At 38.4% G+C, this 14357-nt stretch overlaps 1 protein-coding gene across 9 annotated transcripts in view; it reads left to right on the forward strand.

Moving 5' to 3' along the window:
* The window catches only part of GON4L (gon-4 like), an 88301-nt gene that overhangs the window by 42164 nt on the left and 31780 nt on the right, over positions 1-14357 (forward strand). Inside the window, exon 1 of one of the 9 annotated variants that reach the window (XM_022559787.3) lies at positions 13-14149. The exons of the other annotated variants lie outside the window; for them this stretch is intronic. The gene's annotated coding sequence lies outside the window, so the exon portion shown is untranslated. Of the gene's footprint in view, positions 1-12; positions 14150-14357 lie in introns of those variants that run through there. 9 annotated transcript variants of the gene reach the window in all.

The following is a 14357-nucleotide window of genomic DNA, read 5'->3' on the forward strand; positions in this document are numbered from 1 at the left end:
ATTATGAGTCCTGGTCTTGACTTCTCCACATCTACCTTTGTTTACTTTGCAGATTTCTGAGGTTGAAGTTTGTAGCCCACTCAAGACATTTAAGCTTCCTCTACCCATTTATTTCTATAATTCTTTAAATTTACATATATATTCAGGAAGCCTATCAGTTACTCATTTATACATCCCACAGTCACGTATTGAGTATTTGGCAGCGATTGTACCAAAATGAATAAGACATGGCTTCTGCCTGTAGGGTGTCAGCTTAGTAGGGGGATACAAACAGAAACAGGTATAGTACCAAGTGATAGGTGCTATAATAATAGTTTGTGTATACACTAGTGGCCTAAAAGAGGGTTATACTGTCCTAATGTATGGTATGGGTTAGGGAAGGATTCACAAAATGGGATGTTTTATTTTAGTTTTGAAGGAGCAATAAGAAATTTTTGGTGAATGGGGGCAGAGAGGGATATTGCAAATAGAAGAATTCTGCAAACCATGGAATTATGAAACAATACATGTGTTTGGAAAATAGTAAGTAGTTTGGTTAAGTTGTATGAGTGAGTGGTGATAGAAGAGTTAAGCAGTGTTCAGTTCATGGAGAACCTTAGATCTGATTTTTGATCTGTCAAAAAGGAGAGCTCAGAGAGCTCAAAGCAGGAAATAAATAGGAACTGATTTGGATTTTAGAAATATCACTTTGATTTAATGCCAGTTTAATGTATTGATTTGGTGGGTAAAGAGAGCAAGATTGGAGGCATGGAAAACAATTAAATAACTTGGCTTGAGTCATTTGTTTAAAATTATTTCATTGCTAGTTTGCCAATGATGGAAAACATATTTCAGGAACTGTTGATTTTTATTGAGTGTGTGCATGACCCTGTACTGGAATAGTATACACAACATGGTGAAGGTAAGACATTGGCTCTTGACGAGGTTATGAAGAAAGTTTTATAAGTATCCAAAAGTGTTTATTATGTACCTAAATAATGCAAATCTTTGTGCAAAGAGAATTATGTAAACACAATCCTTTAGGACTTCTGTTCTGTTTTGTTGCTTTATTTCATCTTTCATGTTGTTTTTAAGATTAGAATGCCGTTTCCTTTATGAAGATCTTCCATTTATTTTGGTATGTTATGACAGTTAAGGTTGCATTGAAAGGAAAGCACCAGGAATCAGAGAGAAAATGTAGAAAGAAAAGACTTGAGGATTTAGGTTTTGAGAAAATTGTGAAGGAGGGTCTAGGAAGGTATGAGAAAAAACAACAAAGCCTTGTGTCTCAGAAACCAAGGGAAGAGTCTTTCAAGAAGGAGCGAATGGTCCACAGTGTCATGTGCTGGTCATGAAACATTTTCTGCTTGAAGCAGAAAAGTAGGAGATTGCATTTCAATTCAACTCTCATCCTGGTATACACTTGCCTTCCCTTCTTGTTTGTCTGTTACTTTCTTCAGTTTATAGATACAGTTGACCTTGAACAACTCAGAGGGTAGGGGTGCCCAACCCCAGTGTAGTTGAAAATCCGACTAGAAGTTTTGACTCCCCGAAAACTTAACTACTAGTAGCCTACTGTTGAAGGCTTACCAATAAAATAAATAGTTATTAACATGTATTTTATATATAATGTGTTTTGTATACTGTGTTCTTAAAGTAAAGTAAGCTAGAGAAAAGAAAATATTATTAAGAAAGTCATAATGAGGAAGAGAAAATACATTTACAGTACCGTATTTATCGATACTGTAAGTTTATGTTATCTGTTTACAAGCTGAATCATCTGTTAGTATCTATATTAATATTGTTTTATATGATACAAAACACTGTAGATATATATGTTAGAAACACTAGACAATGAAAAATGAAAAGTGAAAAAGGAACATTTATTTACTGGTATAAGGATTCATGCATTGATAATGAAGAAGCAGCAGTATGATGGCTTGATGGTAGTCTAGTGTAATTGATATGATTGCTTCACAGATCGCTTCTTAGTACGCTGGCCTGAATGGTTACAAAATTTTGTAGCCATTCAGCAGTACACTGCTAAATGGTTACAAAATTTTTATGGCATACAGTATTACAGTCATATTCATGTACAGGATTGGAAACATTGTTACATTTAAAAAAAATGTGATAATAGGCTGATACACAGTTGGTAATGTAATTCTTTGAAAGCACAGTTATAAATCATTAATAAAACAACATTATTAATTTTATTGATTATTAATTTTATATTAAACATCAGTCACTTTATGCCTATGTAAGGATAGGCTATCCATTTCAATACCAGTCTTGTACATGATACTCTACGTGATGAATACTTAGGTGTGATGATGACACAAAAACATCTCATACAATTCTTGCCATACAGTTATTAGATTCTTACACAAAGGTATATACACATACACAACAGATAAGTTTATTAACTGTAGGCATGATGATTATTTACTATTCATTAAATCGCAGTGGGTCATCATAAAGGCCTTCATCCTCCTTGTCTTCACATTGAGTAGTCTGAGGAGGAAGAAGAGGAGGAGGGGTTGGTCTTGCTGTCTCGGGGTGGCAGAGGCAGGAGAGGTGGTGGAGGAGGAGGGGGAGGCAGAGATGGTAACTTTATGGAAATACATTGTAATTTCTTTGTGACTTTTTTGCTTTTTCATTTCTCTAAAAATCTTTCTGTATGGTACCAGTCCCTCTCCCACCATGTGCTTTGGTTTCAGAGTCCATATCATAGAAGTGTCCTTGTAAAAGAAGTCAAAAGCAGTCTTAAATAATCGGAACCCTGCTGCCTGATTGTCTAATGTCAGTTTGTTTTCTGACACAGCTTCTTCTACATCTTCTTCCTCATCGTCTGGCACTGTTTTGGAAGCACTCACCTTCCTCACGTCATCTTTTGTTAATTCCTCTGGTGCAGTGTCTGTTAGCTCTTGAATTTCTCCAAGATTCAGAACTTGAAACCCTTCACCCCCATCTTTTTTTGGCCATATTCACAGTCTGTTTCATGATTTCCTTGATTGGCTCTGTCGTAAATCTTGTGAAGTCATGCAGGACATCTGAACACAGTTTTCTCCAGCAGGAATTTATTGTTTCAGGTTTGATGGCTTTCATGGCTTTTTCTTTAACAATGATGGCATCTTCAGTGGTGTGATCCTTCCTCCAGACTTACGTGATGTTCTCTCCATTGGGGTCTCTCAGTGTGGATAATCCTTTCCATAGAATATTGTGTGTAATGAACCTTAAAGGTCCTTACCCCCGATCTAGAGGCTGAATTAGAGACATGTTTGGTGGGGAGTAGACCACTTAGACGCCTTCAGTGTTGAATTCATGGAGTTCTGGGTACCCAGGGGCATTGTCCAATTTCAAAAGAACTTTAAAAGGCAAGGTATTTCCTGACTTCAGGGACAAAGCATCGATGCAACCAGTCCATAGAAAGGCCCTTCTTTTTGTATATCCAAAGACTGGCAGCTTGTGTTTATCTTTTCCCATCAAGGTGAGCAGCTTTATAGATAAGGGCAGTCCTGGTGGTAAATGCAACTGCATTTTCACGAAACAGTAGACTTAGCCTCTCCCTTCCTGCCTTAAATCCTGGTGCTTGCTTCTCTTCCTTACTAATGTCTTTTGAGGCTTTATTTTTAAAAAATTTTCCCCCTCCAGAATAGGGCACTTTCATGTGCACTAAAAACCTGTTCAGGCAGATATCCTTTCTCCTCAGTCTGGGAACTTGTCTGCTGCCTCTGCATCAGCAGAGGCTGCTTCTCCTGTTATCTTGACAGTTTTTAAGCCAAACCTCTTTCTAAAATTATCAAACCATCCTTTACTGGCATTAAATTCTCCAGACTTAGATCCTTCATCTTCCTTTTGGTTTAAGTTGTCATATAATGACTTTGCTTTTTCTCAAATCATATTAGAGTCTATAGGTATGCCTTTCTTATAGCAATCCTGCACCCACATAAAAGCTGCATTTTCAATATGAGATAAAAAGGTATTTCACAAAAAGCGCAAGGTTTTTGCCCCTGCCAGCATAGCGACGGCTATGGCTTCATGAATTTCCTTTTCATTTTTTACAATGGTCCTTACACTGGATTCATTTATCTTGAAATGGTGGGAAATCACAGCTGCAGACCGCAATCTCTGGTACATATCAAGCAATTCAGCGTCTTCTTGTAATGTCATGACTTTTCTCTGCTTCTTGGGAGCACTTCCAGCATCACTAGTGGCACTTCGCATGGGTCCCATGGTGTTATTCAAGGCCTATGGTATTGTACTAAACTTGATGAAAAATACTCAAGAACCACAAGAGATCAGTTTTTCCTACAGTACGCAATTTGCTGGAGAGACAAACTGCTCAGGAGATGTTTTAAGCAGATACTTGCAACACCTGAGCTAGCAACAGGAGGTGGCTATGAAATTATTACAGAAGTACAGTATATGCCACAGTTAATTTTATGCAGTCATGATTTCATACTGCATCTTTATGTTTGGGTTTCTCTCAACTGTGAATGGTGCCATGTATGGTCTGTAAGTGTGTGTGTAAGTTTTGATAAATTTTAACTTTTTAGAGGAGATTTGTGTACATTTTATGGTAGTAAGTGATAAAATAGACTAGTATCTACATATAGTTTATGCATTCATGACATACCTAACTTTTTCTTAAATTTATTGGTATTTCTAGGCTCTGTGGTTTGTCTGAGGGTTTTTTCAAATTGTTGCACATCCCCCCCCCAAATTGTTCCAATATATTTACTGAAAAAATCTGCATATAAGTGGACCCATACAGTTCAATTCCATGTTGTTCAAGGGTCAACTGTAATTTCTCAGGGAGATCCTCCTCAATCAGGATTGATCTTCTTGCTCTGTTATCCATACTATTTTTTTTTCACAACTCACACACACACACTGTATTTTATTTTTACAAGACATAAACTGACACCAAGCATTGTAAATGGATGACTGCAACAAAAGCAACAATGATGGCAATTACCAAACACAAAGCACACTCATACTATGTCATAATATTGACATTCAGTCCAGTAAACCTCCACTGTAACAGCTCCTTTACTTTGCAGTGAAAATTGATTTGTATATTTTTTGCCTCTGAGTCCTTGTGGGATTTATCTTTTTTTTTTTTTTTTTATTCAAACAGAAAGTCACGAAAATTGTAATCATCCTCATCAGTTCACTCAGTCCCATGCAATCAGTTTTTTTTTTATCTTGATCTTTTGTTAGCGCTTTTATGAATTCATCAGTTTTCCATTAGAGTTCTGAAAATGCTTATTCATTCAGTTCAGCAGTATCGTCAGTTACCAGAAACCTGTACTTGTCAGTCTTTTCCATGAATTCTTTGAAGATGAAACGCTTTTATAGGAACATTTTTGTGAAAGCATCAGAGTACACCCAGAACTGTCTGTAAATGAAAAGAGACTTAAAAATGACCATAATAATGCAATTGACAAGGAAATTTAGTTATTTCGGAGATATACATTTTAAAGTAATAACTAGAGTTATGACTTATAACATTATACCAGACATATAAGATTCTTAGAAATTTCATGTGATGTCTGAAACATTTATATGAACATATTTCCATACAAATAACCCAAAGAAAGTTTAGTATTAGTTGTTTTTTTTGTTTGTTTGTTTTTTTATACTGCAGGTTCTTATTAGTCATCAATTTTATACACATCAGTGTATACATGTCAATCCCAATCGCCCAATTCAGCACACCACCATCCCCACCCAACCGCGGTTTTCCCCACTTGGTGTCCATACGTTTGTTCTCTACATCTGTGTCTCAAGTTCTGCCCTGCAAACTGGTTCATCTGTACCATTTTTCTAGGTTCCACATGCATGTGTTAATATACGATATTTGTTTTTCTCTTTCGGACTTACTTCACTCTTTATAGACAGTCTCTAGATCCATCCACGTCTCAACAAATGACTCAATTTCGTTCCTTTTTACGGCTGAGTAATATTCCATTGTATATATGTACCACAACTTCTTTATCCATTCGTCTGTCGATGGGCATTTAGGCTGCTTCCATGACCTGGCTGTTGCAAATAGCGCTGCAATGAACATTGGGGTGCATGTGTCTTTTTGAATTATGGTTTTTTCTGGGTGTATGCCCAGTAGTGGGATTGCTGGATCATATGGTAATTCTATTTTTAGTTTTTTAAGGGACCTCCATACTGTTCTCCATAGTGGCTGTATCAGTTTACATTCCCACCAGCAGTGCAAGAAGGTTCCCTTTTCTCCACACCCTTTCCAGCATTTGTTGTTTGTAGATTTCCTGATGATGCCCATTCTAACTGGTGTGAGGTGATACCTCGTTGTAGTTTTGATTTGCATTTCTCTAATGATTAGTGATGTTGAGCAGCTTTTCATGTGCTTCTTGGCCATCTGTATGTCTTCTTTGGAGAGATGTCTGTTTAGGTCTTCTGCCCATTTTTGGATTGGGTTGTCTGTTTCTTTAATACTGAGCTGCATGAGTTTATATATTTTGGAGATTAATCCTTTGTCCGTTGATTCGTTTGCGAATATTTTCTCCCATTCTGAGGGTTGTCTTTTCGTCTTGTTTATAGTTTCCTTTGCTGTGCAAAAGCTTTTAAGTTTCATGAGGTCCCATTTGTTTATTTTTGTTTTTGTTTCCATTACTCTAGGAGGTGGATCAAAAAAGATCTTGCGGTGATTTATGTCAAAGAATGTTCTTCTATGTTTTCCTCTAAGAGTTTTATAGTGTCCGGTCTTACATTTAGGTCTCGAACCCATTTTGAGTTTATTTTTGTGTATGGTGTTAGGGAGTGTTCTAATTTCATTCTTTTACATGTAGCTGTCCAGTTTTCCCAGCACCACTTATTGAAGAGACTGTCTTTTCTCCATTGTCTATCTTTGCCTCCTTTATCATAGATTAGTTGACCATAAGTGTGTGGGTTTATCTCTGGGCTTTCTATCTTGTTCCATTGATCTGTGTTTCTGTTTTTGTGCCAGTACCATATTGTCTTGATTACTGTAGCTTTGTAGTATAGTCTGAAGTCAGGGAGTCTGATTCCTCCAGCTCCGTTTTTTTCCCTCAAGACTGCTTTGGCTATTCGAGGTCTTTTGTGTCTCCATACAAATTTTAAGGTGATTTGTTCTAGTTCCATAAAAAATGCCATTGGTAATTTGATAGGGATTGCACTGAATCTGTAGATTGCTTTGGGTAGTATAGTCATTTTCACAATATTGATCCTTCCAATCCAAGAACATGGTATATCTCTCCATCTGTTGGTATCATCTTTAATTTCTTTCACCAGTGTCTTATAATTTTCTGCGTACAGGTCTTTTGTTTCCCTAGGTAGGTTTATTCCTAGGTATTTTATTCTTTTTGTTGCAGTGGTAAATGGGAGTGCTTCCATAATTTCTCTTTCAGATTTTTCATCATTAGTGTATAGGAATGCAAGAGATTTCTGTGCATTAATTTTGTATCCTGCAACTTTACCAGATTCATTGATTAGCTCTAGTAGTTTTCTGGTGGCATGTTTAGGATTCTCTATGTATAGTATCATGTGATCTGCAAACAGTGACAGTTTTACTTCTTCTTTTCCCATTTGTATTCCTTTTATTTCTTTTTCTTCTCTGATTGCCGTGGCTAGAACTTCCAAAACTATGTTGAATAATAGTGGTGAGAGTGGACATGCTTGTCTCATTCTTGATCTTAGAGGAAATGCTTTCAGTTTTTCACCATTGAGAATGATGTTTACTATGGGTTTGTCTTATATGGCCTTTATTATGTTGAGGTAGGTTCCCTCTATGCCCACTTTCTGGAGAGTTTTTATCATAAATGGGTGTTGAATTTTGTTGAAAGCTTTTTCTGCATCTATTGAGATGATCATATGGTTTTTCTTCTTCAATTCGTTAGTATGGTGTATCACATTGAATGATTTGCATATATTGAAGAATCTGTGCATCCCTGGGATAAATCCCACTTGATCATGGTGTATGATCCTTTTAATGTGTTGTTGGATTCTGTTTGCTAGTATTTTGTTGAGGATTTTTGCATCTATATTCATCAGTGATATTGATCTGTAATTTTATTTTTTTGTAGTATCTTTTTCTGGTTTTGGTATCAGGGCAATGGTGGCCTCGTAGAATGAGTTTGGGAGTGTTCCTTCCTCTGCAATTTTTTGGAAGAGTTTGAGAAGGGTTGGTGTTAGCTCTTCTCTAAATGTTTGGTAGAATTCACCTGTGAAGCCATCTGGTCCTGGACTTCTGTTTGTTGGAAGATTTTTTTTTTTTTTTTTTGCAGTACGTGGGCCTCTCACTGTTCTGGCCTCTCCCATTGCGAAGCACAGGCTCCGGACGCGCAGGCTCAGCGGCCATGGCTCACGGGCCCAGCCGCTCCGCGGCATGTGGGATCTTCCCGGGCCGGGGCACGAACCCGTGTCCCCTGCATCGGCAGGCGGACTCTCAACCACTGCGGCACCAGGGAAGCCCTGTTGGAAGATTTTTAATCACAGTTTGTTTCATTACTTGTGATTGGTCTGTTCATATTTTCTGTTTCTTCCTGGTTCGGTCTTGGAAGGTTATACCTTTCTAAGAATTTGTCCATTTCTTCCAGGTTGTCCATTTTATTGGCATAGAGTTGCTTGTAGTAGTCTCTAAGGATGCTTTGTATTTCTGCAGTGTCTGTTATAACTTCTTCTTTTTAATTTCTAATTTTATTGATTTGAGTCCTCTCCCTCTTTTTCTTGATGAGTCTGGCTAATGGTTTATCAATTTTGTTTATCTTCTCAAAGGACCAGCTTTTAGTTTTATTGATCTTTGCTATTGTTTTCTTTGTTTCTGTTTCATTTATTTCTGCTCTGATCTTTATGATTTCTTTCCTTCTGCTCACTTTGGGTTTTGTTTGTTCTTCTTTCTCTAGTTCCTTTAGATGTAAGGTTAGATTGTTTACTTGAGATTTTTCTTGTTTCTTGAGGTAGGCTTGTACAACTATAAAATTCCCTCTTAGAACTGCTCTTGCTGCATCCCATAGGTTTTGGATCTTTGTGTTTTCATTGTCATTTGTCTCTAGGTATTTTTTGATTTCCTCTTTGATTTCTTCAGTGATCTCTTGGTTATTTAGTAACGTATTTTTTATCCTCCATGTGTTTGTGTTTTTTACATTTTTTTCCCTGTAATTCATTTCTAATCTCATAGCATTGTGGTCAGAAAAGATGCTTGATATGATTTCAATTTTCTTAAATTTACTGAGGCTAGATTTGTGACCCAAGATGTGATCTATCCTGGAGAATCTTCCGTGCGCGCTTGAGAAGAAAGTGTAATCTGCTGTTTTGGATGGAATGTCCTATAAATATCAGTTAAATCTATGTGGTCTGTTGTGTCATTTAAAGCTTCTGTTTCCTTATTTATTTTCCTTTTGGATGATCTGTCCATTGGTGTAAGTGAGGTGTTAAAGTCCTCCACTATTACTGTGTTACTGTTGATTTTCTCTTTTATAGCTGTTAGCACTTGCCTTATGTATTGAGGTGCTCCTATGTTGGGTGCATATATATTTGTAATTGTTATATCTTCTTCTTGGATTGATCCCTTGATCATTATGTAGTGGCCTTCCTTGTCTCTTGTAACATTCTTTATTTTAAAGTCCATTTTATCTGGTATGAGTATTGCTACTCCAGCTTTTGATTTCCATTTGCATGGAATATCTTTTTCCATCCCCTCACTTTCAGTCTGTGTGTGTCCCTAGGTCTGAAGTGGGTCTCTTGTAGACAGCATATATATGGGTCTTGTTTTTGTATCCATTCAGCAAGCCTGTGTCTTTTGGTTGGAGCATTTAATCCATTCACGTTTAAGGTAATTATTGATATGTATGTTCCTGTGACCATTTTCTTAATTGTTTTGGGTTTGTTTTTGTAGGTCCTTTTCTTCTCTTGTGTTTCCCACTTAGAGAAGTTGCTTTAGCATTTGTTGTAGAGCTGGTTTGGTGGTGCTGAATTCTCTTAGCTTTTGCTTGTCTGTAAAGCTTTTGATTTCTCCATCGAATCTGAATGAGATCCTTGCCGAATCTGAATGGGATCCTTGCCGGGTAGAGTATCCTTGCCCGGTAGAGTAATCTTGGTTGTAGGTTCTTCCCTTTCATCACTTTAAGTGTATCATGCCACTCCCTTCTGGCTTGTAGAGTTTCTGCTGAGAAATCAGCTGTTAACCTCATGGGAATTCCCTTGTATGTTATTTTTCATTTTTCCCTTGCTGCTTTCAGTAATTTTTTTTGTCTTTAATTTTTGCCAATTTGATTACTATGTGTCTTGGTGTGTTTCTCCTTGGATTTATCCTGTATGGGACTTGCTGTGCTTCCTGGACTTGGGTGGCTATTTCCTTTCCCATGTTAGGGAAGTTTTCCACTATAATCTCTTCAAATATTTTCTCTGGTCCTTTCTCTCTCCTCCTTCTGGGACCCCTATAATGCGAATGTTGTTGCGTTTAATGTTGTCCCAGTGGTCTCTTAGGCTGTCTTCATTTCTTTTCATTCTTTTTTCTTTATTCTGTTCCGCAGCAGTGAATTCCACCATTCTGTCTTCCAGGTCACTTATCCGTTCTTCAGCCTCTGTTATTCTGCTATTGATTCCTTCTAGTGTATTTTTCATTTCAGTTACTGTATCGTTCATCTCTGTTTGTTTGTTCTTTAATTCTTCTTGGTCTTTGTTAAACATTTCTTGCATCTTCTTGATCTTTGCCTCCGTTCTTTTTCCGAGGTCCTGGATCATCTTGACTATCATTATTCTGAATTCTTTTTCTGGAAGGTTGCCTATCTCCACTTCATTTAGTTATTTTTCTGCGGTTTTATCTTGTTCCTTCATCTGGTACATAGCCCTCTGCCTTTTCATCTTGTCTGTCTTTCTGTGAATGTTGTTTTTGTTCCACAGGCTGCAGGATTGTAGTTCTTCTTGCTTCTGCTGTCTGCCCTCTGGTGGTTGAGGCTATCTAAGAGGCTTGATGGGAGCGACTGGTGGTGGGTAGAGCTGACTGTTGCTCTGGTGGGCAGAGCTCAGTAAAACTTTAATCCACTTGACTGTTGATGGGTGGGGCTGGGTTCCCTCCCTGTTGGGTGTTTGGCCTGAGGCAACCCAACACTGGAGCCTACCTGGGCTCTTTGGTGGGGCTAATGACAGACTCTGGGAGGGCTCACGCCAAGGAGTACTTCCCAGAACTTCTGCTGTCAATGTCCTTGTCCCCATGGTGTGTTATAGCCTCCTCCCACCCCCCGCCTCTGCAGGAGACCCTCCAACACTAGCAGGTAGGTCTGGTTCAGTCTTCTATTGGGTCACTGCTCCTTCCCTTGGATCCCAATGCACACACTACTTTGTGTGTGCCCTCCAGGAGTGGAGTCTCTGTTGCCCCCAGTCCTGTCGAAGTCCTGCAATCAATTCCCACTAGGCTTGAAAGTCTGATTCTCTAGGAATTCCTCTTCCCGTTGCCAGACCCCCAGGTTGGGAAGCCTGACGTGGGGCTCAGAACCTTCACTCCAGTGGGTGGCCTTCTGTGGTATAAGTGTTCTCCAGTCTGTGAGTCACCCACCCAGCAGTTACAGGATTTGATTTTACTGTGATTGCGCCCCTCCTACAGTCTCATTGTGGCTTCTCCTTTGTCTTTGGATGTGGGGTATCTTTTTTGGTGAGTTCCCGCATCTTCCTGTCGATGATTGTCCAGCAGCTAGTTGTGATTCCGGTGTTCTCGGAAGAGGGAGTGAGAGCACGTCCTTCTACTCCGCCATCTTGGTTACTCCTCCTGATTATATCAATCCATACTATTTTATATGTCCTTTTTAATACTCATCTCTCTCATAGTTGCTTATTTATATCTGTCTCCTTCCCTAAACTGTGAGCTTCTCATGGGTTTTGTGTTGCTTATTGCCTTAGAGCTGGTGTTTTTCACGGGGCTGACAGTGTTTGCCAATCAACTAGTGAACTTTTCTGCGTTGCCTGAATGATGGGTCTTCCTTTCTAGTCATAGAGTTCTATGGTCATAAGTAAAAACTGGGATAGAATTTTAATTTTGTTTCTACCCCTTGTCGTCTTATGTTATCATGCTTAATTATAATCCCTTTAAGAGGACTTTTCTTACATGGATGATAAAAATTTAAAAATAAAAGACGCTTAGAATCACAGAGTTTGGAAAGCCTCCTGGGGTCCCATATATTTTCCTCCCACTTCAGCGTTTGTTAACAGGTTCTCTCATGTGGCCTTTCAGTCTGTTTGAATACCTCCAGTGACAGGGAGCTCATCAGCTCTGCAGATAGTGTGTCCTACTCTTGAACACCTCTTCCATTAACATTTTCCTTGTTAATTTTTTTTAAAATTTATTTTTATTTTTTGGCTGCGTTGGGTCTTTGTTGCTGCACGAAGGCTCTTCTCTGGTTGCAGTGAGCGGGGGCTACTCTTCGTTGTGGTGCGCGGGCTTCTCATTGCAGTGGCTTCTCTTTTTGCGGAGCATGGGCTCTAGGCACATGGGCTTCAGTGGTTATGGCACGTGGGCTCAGTAGCCGTAGCACGCGAGCTCTAGAGCACAGGCTCGGTAGTTGCGGCGCATGGGCTTTGTTGCTCCCCGGCACGTGGTATCTTCCCGGGCCAGGGCTCAAACCTGTGTCCCCTGCATTGGTAGGCAGATTCTTAACCACTGTGCTACCAGGGAAGCCCCAGCATTTTCCTTATTGAACCTCAGTCTATCTTTTATATTTCTCTGTTTGTCCTTTGTTGCCATAAAATGTAATTTACTCCTAAGTGTGCATAGTATGTTTCTTTTTCTACATTTTTTCTTTATTATGCTAAACATAACGAGTTTTTTCAGTTCTCTAAATGCCAGGCTTTCCACATTTCAACCCCCAAATTACCCTCCTCTGGATTCTAGCCTTTATTTTTAAGAAAATTCTCCCCCATGACATTTTATTATGAAACTTTTTGAACATATAGAAAAGTTGAAAGAATTGTAGAGTGGACACCTGTATACCCACTACCTATCTTCTATAGTTAACTTTTCATATATTTGCTTGGTCATGCACCTATCCATCTATGAATCCATTTTTTTTTTTAAAGCATTTCATAGTGAGTTGTAGATATCTAAACACTTCAGCATGCATATCATGAATTAGAACTCAGTATTTGTTTACAGTTTTTCTTTTTAGGTAAATTTATACACATTGTAGTACAGAAATCTTAAGTGTACCATTCAGTGAGGTTCGATGTGCCTCCTCTTGTGTAACTCAAACCCCTAACAAGATAGAGATTTGTCACCCCAGAAAGTACCCACTTGCCCCTTCCAAGTCAGTCCCCACACCATCCTCCCAGGTGCGACCACTGTTCCCTTTTCTTGTATCACAGATTAGATTTGCCTCTTTTAAAACTTCATGTGAATGGAATCATATAGTATGTGTTCTGTTGCATACAGCTTCTTTCACTTAGCATAATGTTTTTGAGATTCATGCACATTGCTTGTATCATTAATTTCTTCCCTTTTATTGCTGAGTAGGATTCCATTGTATAAATATACCAATTTGTTTATTTTTCATCCATCCGCAGGTGTTGATGGACACCTGGGTTCTTTCTAATTTCTGGCTATCTTAAATAAAGATAGCTCTGAACTTTCTTGTGCAAGGTTTTGTGGACAAATGTTTCATTTCCCTTGGGTCAGCTATTTAGGGGAAGAATCAGTGGTGATAAGGTAGCTGTATACTTAGTTTTCTGAGAAATTGCCAAACCTTTTTCCAAAGTGGCTTTCCACTTTACATTCTTTTTACAGTTCTAGTTGCTCCACATCCTCACTAACATTTGGATTTTAGCTTTTCAATGCCTTCTTAAGAAGGGCTTTTACAGAAATGATCACAGTCCTCTAGATAGAGCCTGAGACTGCTCTGATTCAGTGATATGCTTGCCTTCTTGGTTGTGAGCACTGTTTTGGAGCTACTGTGTCATATTGAACTTAAGGTCAACCAAAAAATTGAGATCTTTTTCAGATTAATTGTTTCTGAGCCATGTTACCTTTTTGTGCACTTAAGAAACTGATTTTTGAAAATCCTAAATGTAAGACTTTAAATTTATCCCCATTATGTTTCATCCAGTTAAATTGAGAAAACCTAGAATTTTGAATCTGTCATCAGTTGGTCTGGCAGTCCCTTTCAGCTTTATATCGTTTACAGGTCTGGTAAGTGTGTTTTCTGGGTGTTTTAGGTTGTTGATGGGATTGCTGAATAGTTCAGGTCCAAAGATAGGGTCCTATGACACACTGCTGGAGACTTCTCTCTTGACTCCATTCAGTAGGATGGGCCAACAAACTATGAATTTATCTCATTATAAAATCATCTAGCTTACGTTTTTGTGTGTTTTCCCATTAGAATTTAAGCTTCATGAGA

The sequence above is a fragment of the Delphinapterus leucas genome, chromosome 1, assembly GCF_059928025.1.
Source record: "Delphinapterus leucas isolate spDelLeu-1000000601 "Yukka" chromosome 1, BTC_Dleu_Yukka2, whole genome shotgun sequence".
Classification (NCBI taxonomy): domain Eukaryota; kingdom Metazoa; phylum Chordata; class Mammalia; order Artiodactyla; family Monodontidae; genus Delphinapterus; species Delphinapterus leucas.